The sequence below is a fragment of the Prionailurus viverrinus genome, chromosome X (genome assembly GCF_022837055.1).
Source record: "Prionailurus viverrinus isolate Anna chromosome X, UM_Priviv_1.0, whole genome shotgun sequence".
Classification (NCBI taxonomy): Eukaryota; Metazoa; Chordata; class Mammalia; order Carnivora; family Felidae; genus Prionailurus; species Prionailurus viverrinus.
This window is the reverse complement of record NC_062579.1, coordinates 94,417,004-94,435,031: the sequence shown is the minus strand read 5'-3', so window position 1 is coordinate 94,435,031 and position 18,028 is coordinate 94,417,004. Positions and strand designations below refer to the sequence as shown.

The 18,028-nt window shown below is 41.0% G+C and overlaps 1 protein-coding gene and 1 pseudogene across 6 annotated transcripts in view; one reads left to right on the top strand and one right to left on the bottom strand.

The window, feature by feature from the left end:
• THOC2 (THO complex subunit 2) overlaps positions 1-5,783 on the top strand; it is a 111,751-nt gene extending 105,968 nt beyond the window's left edge. For all 6 annotated transcript variants that reach the window (XM_047843135.1, XM_047843130.1, XM_047843134.1 and 3 more), the window contains one exon: positions 5,405-5,783. The gene's annotated coding sequence lies outside the window, so the exon portion shown is untranslated. The remainder of the gene's footprint in view (positions 1-5,404) is intronic.
• Positions 5,115-6,035, bottom strand: LOC125157056 (tyrosine-protein kinase Fer-like; annotated as a pseudogene).
• Positions 6,036-18,028: the final 11,993 nt, after the last annotated feature.

Here is an 18,028-nt window from a genome sequence, read left to right as displayed (position 1 = left end):
TGGGGGAGGGGCAGAGAGAGAGGTAGACAGAGAATCCGAAGCAGGCTCCAGGCTCAGAGCTGTAAGCACAGAGCCTGACATAGGGCTCGAACCCATGAACTGCGAGATCATGACCTGAGCCGAAGTCGGACGCTCAACCGACTGAGCCACCCAGGCACCCCTTGCTTTTTAAAACTGCTTGCTTTCACCTGGTCTCATTTTTTAAACTATTTTATTTATTTTTGAGAGAGAAAGAGACAGACACAGAGACAGAGTGCAAGTTGGGGAGGGGCAGAGAGAGAGAGGGAGACCAGAATCTGAAGCAGACTCCAGTCTCCGAGCTGTCAGCGCAGAGCCCGACGTGGGGCTCGAACTCACGAACTGTGAGATCATGACCTGAGCCGAAGTTGGACGCTTAACTGACTGAGCCACCCAGGTGCCCCTCACCTGGTCTCCTTATTAAAGAGAAGGAAAAAACCTGCCACTTATATCTTCATTAGGAATGAGTCAGCCATTGTGACTGACCACTTTCACTGTGATTCTATACATCTCTCTCTTTACTCAGTACCTAAATATTATTCTTTGGCACGTGAAAGTTTTACTGCAGACTTCTTTGAGTTCTTACTCACATGGGCCATGGATTTGTACTTTACCTCTCTCTATACTCTTTCAGGACCAAAGGCATGAAAGATTGGCTTGGGTGTTAGATGTTAGGTCGGTGGTCTTGTAACAAAGCTTCTCAATTCAGATAATCCTTTTACGATACATTTGGCTTGATGTTCATCCTGTTCAATTTCTTCTTGACAACTGTGGCCTATACTTTCTCCTTGGGTAGATTCTGAATTTTGTGAAGCTCTGGTTGATTTTTTCCTTCTTCTGGCTGTTCTGGCTGCCTCTTTTTTTTTTTTTTTTTTAAGTTTTATTTATTTAAGTGATCTTTATACCTCACGTGGGGCTGGAACTCACAACCCCGAGATCACGAGTCCCACTGTCTTGCAACTGAGCCAACCAGGCGCCCCCCTGGATGCCTCTTCCTATTTGGATATGTTCTAGAATTGGTCAAGTCTTTCTGTTCTTCTTTTTCTTTTAGAAGTTTCATCATTTCTGATTGGCAGCATTTACCTTTAGGCTACTTTAAATCTGCTGCTCCCTGCTTCCTGCTTCCTGCTTCCTTTTTTATTTATTTAATGTTCTACAGAAAAGAGAATTGCGACACGTGTCGCATTTCCATGATTCAGAGATGTTATTTTTTAAAGTTTACTTATTTATTTTGAGAGAGGGAGAGGGAGAGAGACAGAGTCACAGTGTGAGTGGGGGAGGGGCAGAGAGAGAGAGGGAGAGAGAGAATCCCAAGCACGGAGCCCAGTGTGGGGCTCAAACCCACAAACCCTGAGATCATGACCTGAGCCGAAATCAAGAGTTGGATGCTTAACGGGCTGAACCCCCCCCCCCCCCCGGGCGCCCTGTGAAAGATGTTGTTAATTGTTGGGGCGCCTAGGTGGCTCAGTCGGTTGAGCGTCCGATTTCAGCTCAGGTCATGATCTCGAGTTCGAGCCCAGCGTCCGAGCCCAGCGTCGGGCTCTGTGCTGAAGGCTCAGAGTCTGGAGCCTGCTTCGGATTCTGTGTTTCCCTCTCTCTCTGCCCCTCCCCCGCTCACGATCTGTCTCTCAAAAATAAATAAATGTTAAAAAAAAAAATTTCTTTTTTTTAATGTTATTAATTGCAAGATTCATTGTTGGTTTCTAGGACTTTTTTTTTGAGTAGGATGGATAGGGAAATGACATTGATTTGTAAGTATCACCCTGATTTGAGAAAAAATAAAGTGAGATAAGAGATAAGATTAGAGAGAATAAAATACATAAATGTGACCCAGATTAAATTCCTTCCAAAGTCTTCTGTAATCTTTTCCTATCTCATAATTTTTATTGGTAAAATCCTTTTTCCTTGTTCTCTGAATCTTCTGTTACTTGTTATTACTAACGTTTTTGTCCAAATTTATCTTATCTCCTTGATTTAGTCTTTTGAACACTACTAGCTGCTTTGCCTTTAACTATTCCCCGTGGTTTAATCTCTAAGAATTCCTGCCTATTAAAATTTGTCTCTTACAACAATCCTTTAGCTTCTCAGTATTTATTTGATATGTGTGGTCCTCAGTTCATGAGTGTCAAGGTTAGCTAACTTTTAAGAGTCCTTTGTGGTGGGGCGCCTGGGTGGCGCAGTCGGTTAAGCGTCCGACTTCAGCCAGGTCACGATCTTGCGGTCCGTGAGTTCGAGCCCCGCGTCAGGCTCTGGGCTGATGGCTCAGAGCCTGGAGCCTATTTCAGATTCTGTGTCTCCCTCTCTCTCTGCCCCTCCCCTGTTCATGCTCTGTCTCTCTCTGTCCCCAAAATAAATAAAACGTTGAAAAAAAAATTAAAAAAAAAAAAAAAAAGAGTCCTTTGTGAGCCAGACGCTGTGCTGAGGCTTGCTCCCAGACTTTGAGAAGCTCAGTCTTCTTGGACTTTAATTTTTGATTTCAGAGAACATGAGCAGTGAAGCGCTACCCTGTCCATCTGCATTTGTAGTGTCCTAACGCTCGAGTTGTGATCCCCCACTCCATCCAGGCCCTATCGGTCTCCGGTTCTTCTCTCACCTCCAGTATCCTCCTTGTAACCTGTTTTATCCTTTAAACCCAGGGTTGCACATTCTTAGCCCCAGGGCAGAATGTGGCTTGTTAGTGTATTTTCTTGGCCTCACACAATATTTAACATTGTTTTAATTGATTTCCTTTAAAAATCAGAAGAGTTGACAAAATCCGAATTTCCGCTTTTCTCGAAGAATTGGAATATTTGGCAACATTGTGTCCTGCTAGACCTGCCTAGGTGCTGGCTACCTCCCCCGCCCCTTATATAGAGAGTGGGTCTTTTTTTTTTTTTTTTAAATAGTTTACCTCAATCAGTCCCCACCCAGTTGACTTCATTTGTTTCCATTACGTATTAGCCTCTGTAAACCATTGATTTTGCAATTCCTGTTCTCAGCCTTTTTTCTTTAGTCCATACTTGGAAATTGACTTCCTAAGTGCTCAGAGATCGCTCATTTTAGGAACATGTTGCCATGGTGAGGCACAGTCCTAGGTACTTGTAATATGTGTTGGAGTGGGGAGTGTGCGGTTAAGTTTCTTTTTCAGTTTCCCATTGCTTACATGTGGGCATGTCAGTTTGCCTAGAGTCCTAGCCACAGATTCCTGTGTAATGTACGAGTATGTTACTTATCCCCCTCCTTCGATTCTGATCTTGTTGAAGGCAGTGACTTCATCCTTTCCTTCTAATCAAACAACGAGGTATTTTTCTTTATTACCTGCTATGTTTCAGATACTCTGTTAACTTCACATGGAGAGCTATGGACAGAAGTATTACGTATACCTCTTTGGGATTGATGAGAAAGAGCATTGACTTTTTATTGCCCTCAAAAGGTGGTTCACTTTACTTACAGTAGTTGATAGTACCCTGTTTAAAAGAAGTTTTCTTTGTATACTGCAACACATTTTTTGAGGGCAGGTTTACATGCTTTTATTTGGGTCTGTATGTAGTAATCATTAAATGTGTTAGAAAGTTTGTTAGGAGATTGAAATGATAGACACCGACTATTTTTCTCTTTGTTACCATCACTTATACTCTTTAATGGGTGTGCATTCTTTATACTGCTATTCGTACGTACCAAACAATTGGGCAGAATAGGAGGAATTTTCTCTTTTCCTTTTTTCCATTTAAGGTAGACCAAATGTGGACTAGGGTGCTGTGCTGTTTCTGTCGGGACATAGGCATGAGCACTTAGAAGAGGGCTCCCATGCCACATTTACCTCTGAGTGTGACTGTCCCTTACACGTGCCATTATCCTAAGAGGCACCCCTGGGTGTGCTAAGATTCAGTTCATCAGAATCCCAGTTTAATTCTGTGTTACATTTCTCTACATGAAACATCTTGGGGAGTGTGTTTATTGTGATAAGAATTCCTAGGTAGCAGTGTAAGGACAAATGAAAGGAGTAAAGTGGCATTAGGATGGTTGTCGCTGTGTCTTTCTCCTGTATCTTCTCTCTTCCTCATAAATGTTCATTTGACTTTCTGTCAGCCTCATCCATACATGCCTTTCTTCTGCGCGCGTGCGTGCGTGCGTGTGTGTGTGTGTGTGTGTGTGTGAGAGAGAGATGGAGGGAGGGAGGGAGGGAGGGAGAGGGAGAGAGAGAAGTAGGATCACGAAATCCTGACCATTTCAGAAACTCGTGAAAATGAAGGTAACTAAACTCTCAGATGCCTCCTTTGAGGTGAAGACACTTAACCAGAAACAATCTATTTTGTGGGCTCATATTTTATAGTTTCTCTAAAAAAAATTTTGTTGCCATTAAGAGGGCTCTTTTATGAAGAATCTATGTACTATTGAAACATTTCTTTAGGACCTTTTTGGTGAATCTGATCTTAGAGAGAGAGAGAGAGAGAGAGTGTGTGTGTGTGTGTGTGTGTGTGTGCGCGCGCGCGCGCACGTGCATAAAGACATACCTCTGGTAAGAAGGCTGAATTTATGTTTGCCTCTCTTCTCTACTTTGATCACCAGTCTAGCTGTACTTTTCTCCAGACCACCCTACTTTTCAAACTTGCTTCTTGCTGTCACAACTCTCTATAAAGTAACATTATTTAAAGTTGGCTGCCTCAGCTCTGAGAGGGTGTTCTTTGAGGGCATTCCATGCATGGTTTTCTGAGGCCCTGACAAAGGAGGGGAGGGTATGCTGGAGCATCAGGGAGATTGCAACCTTACTAACACATCAGGGCCTATTAATGGGGGTGTTGGGGGGAGGAAAGAAAAAAACCTCAGGATGTCCTGTCCACATAATACCCAGTAGAAAGTGATGTTTACAGATGTAATCTTGTCTTTCTGCAAACATGGTATTACCAGTGCAGTTTGTAGCACCGATAGAGCAGAGATGTCTAGGGTGGGGGACCGACGACCGGACCAAAGCCTGAAGTAGAAACTCTGTGAGAAACCTCCACCGTCCTAAGTGTGCAAAAGATCCGTGTTATCTCTTGCATTTAGAGTCTGTGCTTTCTTGTTTACAATTGTTAAAGTGGCACATGTTTAAAAAAATAGTAAATAAAAAAATAATTTTAGGAGAATGTTCTGGGTAATGTGGTATAAACGCATGGGTAATAAGAAGAAAATATTACTCTGCCGGAAGATAGAGTCCTAAAGGCTGAGTTTGGCACTGTTTCATCACTATATGACTTTCTTCTTGATGGCAGTTCTTTCTGAAGTTCACTGAACTTGGGGTGGTTTTCAAGTTTGTAATCCCAGCACTTCAGCATTGTTTTATAAATACACTCTGGACATTGCTGAGAGACTGACATCCAGTATCTTCTTTCCACTTGCTCTTGTGCTTGCTGATTTGTCATTCCAGGGTATGGACAGACCCCTAAGCTGAAGGTCTCCCAGAGGAGGATGCCAAAGCTCCATGCGTCACTCTCAGAACGATATCTCCCATAATTAAGAGCTTCTGGTGCTGTCCATTTAATGGGAATCTGCTTTAAGTCAGAAGATGAATACACACCACCATCCTCTTGACGAGACATTCCAAAGTCACTGATTTTCAGAACATTATTTTCACCTCCAGGCAGTTTCTTGCAGCAAGGTCCCTGTGTATACAATTTTTACTCGAAATTCGCCATCCAGAAGCAGCATCTAATGAAAATTTCACTAACTGTTTTAGTTCATCCTTCTTTCTCAGAAGGGAGAGGAAGTCGCCTCCTGGAACCAATTCTTAATGACATAGATAGGCTGTATTTGTGTGCAAACTCCTATAAGTTTGACAATATCAGGATGATTATATTGCTTGAGGATTTTGGCATCTTGTGAAAATTTTAATTTCAGTTCCCAGGAAAGATCATCTTTACATGTTTTAATGGCAACAGCAGTTTTATCCTTTAATGTGCCCTTAAATATATGTCAGCAAAAGTTCCCTTGCCCAGTAATTCTCCTACTGTGACATCATCATGACTGAGACCCTCATTTCTTATTCTAGTTATGGCCATCCCGATACCATGATAATCTCTTTATTGCAACACTTTTTTTTTTCAATTTGAAAAATTGAGATAAAATTTATATGACCTAAAATTTGCCATTTTAAGATGGTTTTTAGCATATTCACTATGTTGTAGCCATCGCCACTAATTCTGGAACATTTCCATCACCCCCAAAAGAGGCCCCATACCCGTTAGTAGTCACTCCTGGTTGGTTCTCCCCTTCCCCCAGCCCCTGGAAACAACTAATGTACTTTCTGTCTGTATGGATTTGCCTGTTTTGGACATTTCATAAAAATGGAATCATGCGATGTGTGGCCTTTTGTGTCTGGCACCTTTAACTTAGCATCATGTTTTCAAGATTCATTCATGTTGTAGCATGTATCAGAACTTCATTTCTTTTTATAACTGAATAATACTCCATTGTATGAATGTGTACCACATTTTGTTTATCCATTCATCCGTGATGGACAGGAACAATGATTTTTAAGTATTAAAATTGTAAGTTCAACATTAGTGTATCCACAACTATAATTGGTAATGTCAAGGTTATACATGGTGTGAACAGAATGCTGTATAGAAATGATGTGTAAATTATTTGTCAGCATTTCATGCAAGTGTGATTACTTTCCAAGGCCCTTCTAGCTCTGGTTTTATGAAATATGTGAATGTAGTATTTTCGTCAATAAAGTTTAATGCTTTAAGCATTAGTTTAAAATTTGAGAATAATGTTAGGCAGATATGAAGTTATTTGCCACATGTTGTAATGATCATGTTTTGAATTTATTTCAATATGCAGTATTTGAAAATGTCAGTACATAAAGGAAAGGAAATGAGTATAATTAAGTCAATATATTTTTAAAGCAATTTTTATAATTTAGCAGACATTGCATCTTAATATAAGTCACTATTAAAATCGTGTCCTTGTGAAAAATGTGATGTCATTTTTCTCTTTTTTTTTTGTTGGTCATGTAAAATTGGTTCCTTTTCATTGCCGTGTGTTCTGTTTCCTTTTGACAAGCTGTTGCTTGCCCCTGTGGAGTATTTTACTTGTTTCTATTTCATTTTATCCTCCCTCCCTCACAGAATGTTCAGTGGTTTTGTTTTTTTTTTTTTTTTTTTTAAAGCCCTGACACTGTACCTATCTTTAATGGTTTCGGAGAGTGGGCAATGAGAAATACACAAATATTTCATTCTTATCTAGAGACTTAATTCAAGCCTTGGTTATTGACAGAGCTCATTGGCTTTTCTTTATTTCTTAAGTCTTCCTTCTTTCCTTCCTTCTTGTTTTCCTCCTTTCCTCCTCTTTCCTTCCTTTCCTCCTTCCCTTCTTGCTTCCTTTTTCTCTCCTTCCCTCCCTCTCCCCCTCCTTTCCACCTGTTCCTCCCCTCCTTCCCTTTCTCCCTGTCGCCTGCCTTCTTTTCTTCCTTCCTTATCTATCAATATAATCACTTTGTTTCTTTCAGGTGAGATTGGAATGAAATGGTTCAGCTGTGACCAGAAATTTATTTTCCTGAGTAGATTGCCAAGAATTATGAATCAAGAGGGCCCATTTGCATCTTCTTAAGTTATTTAGTTATCTGCTTTATTGCTCCATGCCGAAAACTTAAAAATTGTTGAGTTGTGCATTACTGTATTTAACTTGTTGCTTAGTTTTCTACATGTTTATTTTCAGTAAATGGCTGAAAGTGTTAACTGTTCCATATTTTTAGCACAATGTGCTGCATACAGTTCCCAACAAGCAAATAAGGTTACTTGTGTACAGAATTTCACTTTAGGCTAACTATAAATATTGCCTGGGTTTAGTTGTTTTGGTTTTTGTTTGATTTTTGTTTTTGTTTTTGTTTTTTTTCGATCTGAGATGCTTCCTTTTTATTGCTTGAAACTGAAAATAAACAATTATTGAACCATTTTGAATTTACCTCATTTTAAAACTCAAGTTTTAATTTATTTTTTGGCCTGTTTTTAATATTAGTCCCTAAAAACAAAGTGGGAGCAGTGTCTTATGCAGTGCTTAAGAATCATTTTATATAGTACGTGTATGACATTAAAACCTGTTTCAAAAAGAAAAAGGTACTAGCACTCACTTGTCCCTTGCCATTTTTTCTTGTAATTATGTTAGACAAATCTGGGGGGTAAACATCAAAAACTTAATTGTGTTTTAATTCTACAGCTACAGGAGCTTTGTATTGCTGAACTTTCGTCTGGAAAAGTTTCACAGTGACATTTTTAAAAGAAAATTTTTTTATCTACTGAATTCTACCAGTGTAACCTTTTTTTCTAAATAAACAATAGTTTTCTCAAATGATTGTATATTATTGTGTATATTGTTGCTTATTCACAATAACTTAGCAAAGATAATTCAGTAGGGTTCCCAGCTCTCTCTCTTCATTTCTGTCCTAGTCCGTGGTCTACAATGTTTTGAAATGATATCTCACCTAATAATATGAAAAAATCTTATTTGCTCACCTCTGCACCGGGGCGGGTAAACAGTGGGCTGAAACCATGCCTAGAATTATCCATTTACTCTATTTCTTTGGAACCAGTGATACCTGTGCAAATTAATTTTTAGAGAATGACAAGGCTATAATTTTTTAAAGGATTGAGAAATGCTGAGCATATTTTAGAATTGGCAAAGGGATACAAATCTTGATGTCCCTTTTCAGGTAATTGTAATTTGCAAAAATTGATGGCCACAATAATCATGGGAGAATGATCCATTCAGTGACTGTTGAGCACCCATAATGAGCCTGGCATAAAAAGAAACTCTACATTGTTAAGATGATTTTGACATTGAGAAAATAACTGTGGTTAACCTCAAAATCATTGGTCTGAAACCTACCGGGGAGGAGGGGGGCTTCCCAGTTATGTTGCATTCACATTTTAAATACAGGATTGTGAGTTTGGATCAGTACTTGGCATCAGTATCTCTTCTCCTTATCCCCCATATTATTGAATACAGGTGAGCTTTGGTTGTATCCTTGCTAGAAATACATTGAGGGTAGAAAATACTAACTTTGGATTTAACTGGGCCAAAATAGTTTATGTTGGAAGTAGGAAATCTGTATTTGTGTAGTGATAGCTATTTTTAAGCATCTACTGTGTTCTAGGTACAAAGGACTATTAAGACATAACTCCTGTACCTATGGTAGCTTGAGAAACAAGGGCCAAATGAATGCTATTGGAGGTCAGCAAACTATTTATGTAAAGGGCCAGATAGTGAATGCTTGAGACTCTACAGGCTATGTATACCCTGTTGGAACTCCTCAGCTGTGCCACTATAGCATGAAGCAGCTATATGCAAATGATAGGTGATATGTAAATGGATAAACACGACTGAGTTCTAGTAGAATTTCATTTACAAAAACCTGCTATAGAGCCTCCTATAGAAGATTTATTTTAAAAAGAGTTGAGTGCCTCTTAGGCAGTAGAGGTACAGCCTTGAGCACAACAAAGTGCCTGCTTACCCTCACATGCCTTCCATTCTATTCAATGCGGCCAAAGAAATATTTGATGTTAGGTGGGGGGAGGACCTCTGAGGAAATAGGAACCTGGGTGAGGCAGGGCTTATTGCTCTCTATTTAGAGGGACCGTGTGGAATGAAGAGGTGCAAAGCAGGATATTTTGAGGCAGTTCCCCCGGTATGAATATTTTATTACTAAGTAATATGAGTGGGAGTAATCCCTAACCCCCTACCCATCTTGGAACCTTTTAAATGAAAATCATGTAACATGCAGGATTCCTCTCAGGACCTAGGCTCTGAACTGTAGTGGCTGGTGTCTAAGCTTGCCATCTTTTTTTTTTTTTTCTTTAATTTTTTTTTATGTTTATTTTTAGGAGAGAGAGTGTGAGCGGGGGAGTGGGGGGGAGAGAGAGAGAGACAGAAACAGAATCCGAAGCAGGCTCCAAGCTCTGAGCTGTCAGCACAGAGCCCGATGTAGGGCTCCAACCCACGAACTGTGAGATCATGACCTGAGCCGAAGTTGGACACTTAACCGACTGAGCCACTCAGGCGCCCCTAATCTTGCCATCTTTTAGAAGGGAGTTTGTACCTTTAGGCTCATAAATGGACCTGGAGGAGATCTGTGGACCCTGCCCCCTCCAGAAATTGAGTGCAAGTTTATGGTATGTGCATTTTTCTTGGTCTATAGCTTTCACTCGGTTCTCAAAAAGATGGATTTTAAGGTGGCAAGTCTGTTTTTCTGGGTCTTGATCCAAAGAACTCTAAACTACATAAACACATACAGATAACCCTGAACCTGTCTCTCTCGAGTGGGTGGCAAGTTGGAAGACAGTCCTCCATCCACCTCGTCTTAAACAGTAGGTGCAAAAGTTAGAATATCTTCCCTTGCCTTGTCAAACAATGTATAAGTGATTAACAATTTATTGTTGGAAAGTCACAGGCCCATGGTGTAGGGCCATTCTCTATTTCCTGGAAGCACCTTAGCCAAATATGGGTGGAAATTCTAGCAGCCTTATTTTTTTCCAACAATTGTGTAATTGTTTTATTTCTACCCTACCATGTTCTGGAAATGATTTATGGAAAAAAAAAAAAACAGTCCAGTATTTAAAAAGTAAAGGAGAAAATTTGATTTCTGGGTGAGGTGAATACCTAAAATGAAGCTAACACCCCAAAATGTCATGTACACCTAGGCCTGAATCAGTTCTGAGAAACCTGGAAGGCCACACACAGAAGGTGATGTGTCAGTTACAAGAATTACAGTGTCCATTAAATAAAACACCAGTCATGGAGAAGAACGTTTTCTGACAATGAAGCTTGAGACTTCTCCTTCGCATTCTCATGAAGAGCACGCGCGGTCTTCGGTAAACAAAACAAGGGGATATATCTTGTAAGGGCCCTGGATGTTAGCTGATGGCCAACACCTCAACTCATTCTAGTAAGGATATTTCTACAATGACCCCAAAATACATGGTCCAGGCACCCAGGTCTCTGATGATTTGGTTCAGTCCAGGAAAACATTTTCAAATATTCAGGACAGGTTTTCTAAACAGGGATTTGTGATGGCCTTACTTTTTATAAGCATGTTTGCAAAGATCAGAAAACTCATGTGACCATTGTTTGGTTTCCATGATACAAGAAACGTAAACAAGATCTCCTTAGTTTAAAAGCTGTGCCTGGCCTTTGATTTTTTTTTTTTTTTTTTTTTTATGAATACTGATCTCTAAGGCTACCTTTTAGGTAGAACGGAGTTTATGATATTACAGCCACTTCATATTCTATCTTACCACTTTTCAGAAGTATGGTTTAAATGTTTAATTTGTTTTAAATTGAAGTAACATCTCTAGAGACACTGTCGGGGCCAAAGAGATTTTATTGGGTCTAGAGTTGAAAATAAAAAAGAGGAGCTGCGTAAGAGATGCTAATTCATGCCAGTTGCATACAGATTTTGTTGTATTTATTTATTTATTTATTTATTCATTTACTTAAAAGGTTTGAGGGAGTGGGGGAGGGGTACAGAGAGAAGGAGAGAGAGACAATCCCAAGCAGGCGCTGTCAGCTGGGAGCCTGACACGGGGTTCGATGCAGTGGACAGATCATGACCTGAGCCGAAATCGAGAGTTAGGCACAACTGACTGAGCTACCCAGGCACCCCTGTTCCCACGGAATTTTAAATGGGATGATATTTTTGTACTGTATTCAAGGACTTCATGGTCCTGGTTTCATGCGGTTTGTTGTGGTACTTCTCTTGTAGGGTTACATAGATAATCATTATCAAAGAATACTTATGAATTGTAATTAGATATGCCACTGCTAGTTACTATTATGCAGACACCTTTTGTGCCTTTCAGGTTAATTGATCCAGGGCATCAATAATAATAGAGACAAAAGATCATGCTTTCAAGATACAAGCAGAAAATGAAGTGTAAAATGAGTCAGGTATTCCTAGCACATGCATCTGGGCTACTCAGGGTTAATGCCATCAGACTAGGTGTGATTTGGGAAGTCTTGTTCTCAACAGGTCAATCTGGGAAGACTTCAGGAAGGGTTGGATGGTCAGGAAGCCATTCTCTCAGGAGACAGAATGTTGAACTTGGAATTCAGACCCATTTTGGTATCGTGCAGAATCCTTGAAGCCAAACTGTTCCTATACTACTGCAAGATTGGAACATATTTGAGAGGCAAATACTTCCTCTGGATACTGTTCCATGCTGCCTCGAGACAGTTTCCTTCTTTTGTCTCTTTAAAAAATTATCTCTCTTTGATATATTTTTTAAAAATGTCGGGGCGCCTGGGTGGCACAGTCGGTTAAGCGTCCGACTTCAGCCAGGTCACGATCTCGCGGTCCCTGAGTTCGAGCCCCGCGTCGGGCTCTGGGCTGATGGCTCAGAGCCTGGAGCCTGTTTCCGATTCTGTGTCTCCCTCTCTCTCTGCCCCTCCCCCGTTCATGCTCTGTCTCTGTCTCAAAAATAAATAAACGTTAAAAAAAAATGCTTATTTATTGATTTTGAGAGAGAGAGAGAGAGAGAGAGAGAGAGAGAGCACGAGTGGGGAAGAGGGACAGAGGGAGAGAGAGAATCCCAAGCAGGCTCCACACCCAGTGAGGAGCCAATTGGGGGCTCAATCCCATGACCCAGGGGTCATGACCCGAGCCGAAATCAAGAGTCAGACATTTAACTGAGCCACCCAGGCACCCCTTTTTGTCTTTTCTCATGACTATGTCTGACATCACCAGTCTATTTATTGCATTCATCAATCACATTTTTCATAACTTTACAGGTAATTGCAAAGTTATTGCCTCTATGTCAAGATGATTTTTCCCGTACCTGTTTCCTCTGAGTGGGGATGAACTCCACTTAAGCTTCCTCACCTGGTCTTCGCGGTGCCCTTTTGTTAATGAATTAAATCTAACAATACAGGTAAAGCACATAAAGAGGACCTGGTAGTGGCACGTACTCAGTAACTGTAGGCAATTTTTAATAGTGATAATATTTATACCAGTAGTTTCAAACTGGGAATCATCAGACTTAATTGGGAAACTTTAGGTTCCACATTCTAAATGTACTGAATTAGGTATTTTGAAGCATGGGCCTGGAGTATTTTTTTTAACACAGTTCCTCAGGTGATTCTAAGGTAGGGATGATATTTTGGAATTACAGAGTTTAACCAGCCTGCAATCCTGACGTCTCTGTTCTTCCCTCAGTTAGAAACAGAACCCATCCAGAGCCTGCTTATTTCTTTCCTTTTTAAGGTTTTATTTATTTTTGAGAGAGAGAGAGAGAGAGACAGAGCATGAGCAGGGGAGGGGCAGAGAGAGGGAGGGAGACACAGAAGCTGAAGCAGGCTCTGGGCTCCAGGCTCTGAGCTGTCAGCACGGAGCCTGACATAGGGCTTGAACTCACGAACTGTGAGATCATGACCTTACCAAAATTGGACACTCAACCGACTGAGCCACCCAGGTGCCCCTAAAGCTTATTTATTTATTTTTGAGAGAGAATGAGCAGGGGAGGAGCAGAGAGAGAGGGAGAGAGAGACCCAAGCAGGCTCTGTGCTATTAGCATGGAGCCCGATGGGCGGAGGGGGGAGGGGGGGCAGGTCGATCTCACCAACCGTGAGATCATGACCTGAGCCAAAACCAAGAGTTGGGTGCTTAACCGACCAAGCCATCCAGGCACCCCAAGACTTCTTATGTCTTCTTATCAAGTATTAAGCTCCAGGGACAACTCATCCTTAGCAAGAAGTATTTTAAAGGTAAGAGTGACAGCTTCTGTCCTGGGATCAGAGTTCATCAACTCTGCTAGCCCATGCTGCCCTTGTTCGTCTGACCCCCTGCTTTCTACGGCCTCCCTTCACTTACCTTCCTGGATCTAACCGCTTGTGAACCTGGACGTATGTCGTCAGCACGCATCCACTACCAAGGTAAGCAGTCTGGACTTCAGAGCTGCTTTCAATACTACTCACACTGTCTCCTTTAACTTGCAGTGGTTCACTTTTCTATGATTGTTGTGTTCAGGGCTGGGTTTCATCCTCCATTCCTTACTTTTCCTTGCATAATATCCTGATGTTGGTGAGAGGGGGGTTGTATAAAGTGTTTCATAATTCAGTGCCATAGATTTCTCCCCAACCCCTGCTCCAGCTGCATCCCACAATTTTAATGTTTATTTATTTATTTTGAGAGAGAGAGAGAGAGAGAGAGAGAGAGAGAGAAATAGAACGAGTGAGCACATGAGAGCAGGGGAGGGGCAGAGAGAGAGGGAGAGAGAGAATCTCAAGCAGGCTCCGCACTACCAGTGCAGAGCCCGGCGTGGGGCCCGAACTTCTGAGTCACAGTCTCATGACCTGAGCTGAAGTTGAGTCAGAAGCTTAACCAACTGAGCCACCCAGGTGCCCCTGCATCCCACAATTTTAACATGTGATATTTTCATTTTCATGCAGCTCAAAATATTATCCAATTTCCCTTATGATTTATTCTTTGACCCATGTGTCATTTAGAAGTGTGTTGTTTAATTTCCAAATCTTTGCAAAATTTCCCAGGTATCCTTCTGTTGTTGATACCTAGTTTTAGTTCTGTAGTGGTCAAAGAACATACTTCGAATTATTTAGATTATCTTAAATGTAGTGAGGCTTATTTGATAGCACAATAGCCGGTCAACCATGGTGAATATTCCATGTGCACTTGAAAAGAACGTGTCTTCTGTTTTTGTTGGATGTGGTGTCCTATAAATGCCAATTAGGTCAAGGTGGTTGGTGGTGTTCCACATCTTCTGTGTCTTTGCTGATTTTCTGTCTGTTTGGTCTCTCAATTACTGAGAGAGGTGTATTGAAATTTACAAAGAGAAGTGTGGCTTTATCTTATTTCTTCTTTTAGTTTCGTCAGTTTTTGTTTCATGTATTTTGAAACTTTGTGCTTACGTGCATGCACATTTGGGATTATGTATTCTTGGCGAATTGACCCCTTTATCAAAGTGAAATACTCTTCTTTATTTTTCGTAATATTCCTCATTCCAAAATCCACTTCCATATTAATAGAGTTTCTCCTGCTTTTTTTTTATTCCATTTGCAGGGTATATATATATTTTTTAATTTTGAAAATGGGTTTCTAGCTTATTTATTCAATTTGACAATCTCGCCTTTAAAAAAATTCACTCATTCATTCATTTATTCATTCATTGATATCTATGCCCAGTGTGGGGCCTGAACTCACAACCCCAAGATCAAAAGTCGTATTGCTCTGCCAGCTGACTCAGCCAGGCACCCTGGCAATCTCTGCCTTTTAATTGGGGTGTGTATTATTGATATGATTGGGTTTAAATCTGACACCTTGCTATTTGTCTCCAATTTGCCCCATCATCTCTTCCTTTTTTCCCTCCCTTCTTTTAGATGAACTGTGCTTCAGTTTCCTCACTGGCAAAATGAGGCTAATCATAACAACCATTTCATACAGTACTTCTAAGGATTAAGTGAGACAGTTTATATGGTGGTGCTTGGTGCATGTTTATATAGAACTAGATAAATTTTGTTTTTAATCAGAGGATGAAGAGCTCCTTAGGATGTCAACTCTGCCCAGGGTTTTGGTTCTAGAGCTGTTACGTACATACATGGCAGTTAAGTAGTTGTCTACAGGTGTAGTCTGAGTGGGCACTGAAAGGCCCTGATTCCCAAATATCCCCCCTACTGGCCAGCCGAGGCGTGTGAAATTCTCACCATTAAGCATTTTGTAGGAACTTGGAGATGCGCGTATCCATTAAGGCATGGTGAGAAGGGTCAATTCATTTTCTCAGAAGTACCGAAGCACAAATGATCTCTGATGACCCCGTCATGCTCCCATATTTCCTAGGAAGGCACTGAGAGGTTTTGCTTCCACAAAAGTCAGAGAAAGGGGCACAGCCTGATGCTGGGAGAACACCACAGTGGGCAGCTCAGGTGGCTGCCGGAGGGTGAAAGGAGACGTGAGAAAACTACCCAAATGGACCTGGCCCCATTGGTGGTTTTATCTCGGGTTTGTTTGTGAACTTCAGCTTCTGGGTTCTGTATCTGCTGCTGTCCTCCTCCAGGTTCATTTGTAAGAGGGATATGTCACAACTGACATTTAATTGTTTGGCTTTTACAATTTTGGACTTGGTCATACTTTATATTTTATTCACCTCCAAAAGGTGAGGTGGCTGGCTTGGAAGTCTAACTGGTGGTGGGCTGGGAACAGTTGTGCCTTCCCACCTTTTGTTTCTTCATTGAGGATTTGTTTGGGTCCTGTGGATTGTTCAGTACTCTTCTAGAATGTAAGCTTCACAAGTGCAGAACTGTTGTTTAATGCCAGCACCTAACACAGGGCACAGGGTACTCAATAAATATTTGACCCAAGGGCGCCTGGCTAACTCAGTGGGTTGAGCATGTGACTCTTGATCTCGGGGTTGTAAGTTCAAGCCCCCATGTTAGGTGTAGAGATTACTTAAGATAAATTAAAAAATACTTTTTTTATGTTTATTTTTGAGAGAGAGAGACAGGCAGACAGAGTACGAGCAGGAGAGGGGCAGAGAGAGAGGGAGACACAGAATCCGAAGCAGGCTCCAGGCTCTGAGCTGTCAGCACAGAGCCCGACGTGGGGCTCGAACCCACCAACCATGAGATCATGACCTGAGCTGACATCGGATGCTTAAGCCACCCAGCCGCCCCTAGATTACTTAAAATAAAATCTTAAGAAATACATATTTGACCCATTTGTCATTTTGTCCAGGTGAATAGGAACAGGAAAGGAGAAGGAGGTATTTTTCCTCTCCTCTTCTATACTGCAACCTATTGCTCTCAGGACCCAGCCTGCAGACTGGTACCAGTAGTTCCATGATTGAGGTAGATTTATAGTCTATTGACTTTTGTGAGCTGGTCTGAGACCCTGACCACCCTTTGTTGTGGGAAAATATGTTCTGATTTCCAAACAGTTGACCTACAAATAACTTTTGGAACACAGCCCATTGAAAAATTCGAGATGGTTGTTAGGCTAATTCATCCACGCTTTTTTCACCAGGAAGCTCGAGTAAATGGATTTCCAGTTTGGTCTGTATATATAACAATGGTGCAACTCCTTTTCTATAACTCTGGACCAATAGAAAAGTTTCTCTTTTCAAGGTTGATATAATTATTTTTGACAGAAGATGAGTTGGCTAAAGAAAATTCTTTCTGGTTACTTTTATTTTGGTGTCAGTGGCCATTATTTGGGGAAGGATATTAGTTTAGAGCAACTTAAAAAAATACTGGAGTTCAAATTTTTTCAAACACATTTTTTTCTCTTTATAATCAAAATAACACTCACTGAGGCAATTTACATGGCAGATTTCCCAGCGTCTCTGTCATTGTTCAACTCTGTTGGCAGACATAAAATGTAGATGTCTAATGTCCTAAGAACTAGAAGAGGCTAACCTTTGAAGAAAGAACATTATGGGTAATAGAGGATATCAGCCAGAGGGACCTTTCATGCCGTCAGCTCCCAATTATTTTAGAGCTGGTATGTTGAAAGATGAAGTCATTAGGAATATTTTAGGAGCCACATCTCACTGTTCCCTGTGGGATATGTCCAGGAAATTCTGACTCTGCCTGCTAGCCCAAATAGAGCTTAATCTCTTTCTCAAAGTAAGAAATACTTTGCGTTCTTTGTCTTGGTGAAACATTACATCTGTTGAGGCATGGAATAATTGATTTACTTTTATGTTTAATCAGAAAGTTTCCTTAGGACTTTTTAAAACCATAGTTCAGTTAACTGAACTTCCACTTACCTAGCGCATTTGAACATATTCAGTGGCTTAACTGAGATACAAGCTAAAATTAAAGAGGCAAATGAATTTCTATTAAAATTCTGATTCATGTAGCTTAGGTAAATGTTATCATTATTAAGAGTATGTTTTCTTTTAAGGGTGCCTGGGTGGCTCACTCGGTTAAGCGGCCAGGTCATCATCTCGTGGCTCGTGGGTTCAAGCACTTCGTTGGGCTCTGTGCTGACAGCTCAGAGCCTGGAGCCTGCTTCGGATTCTGTGTCTCCCTTTCTCTCTGCCCCTGT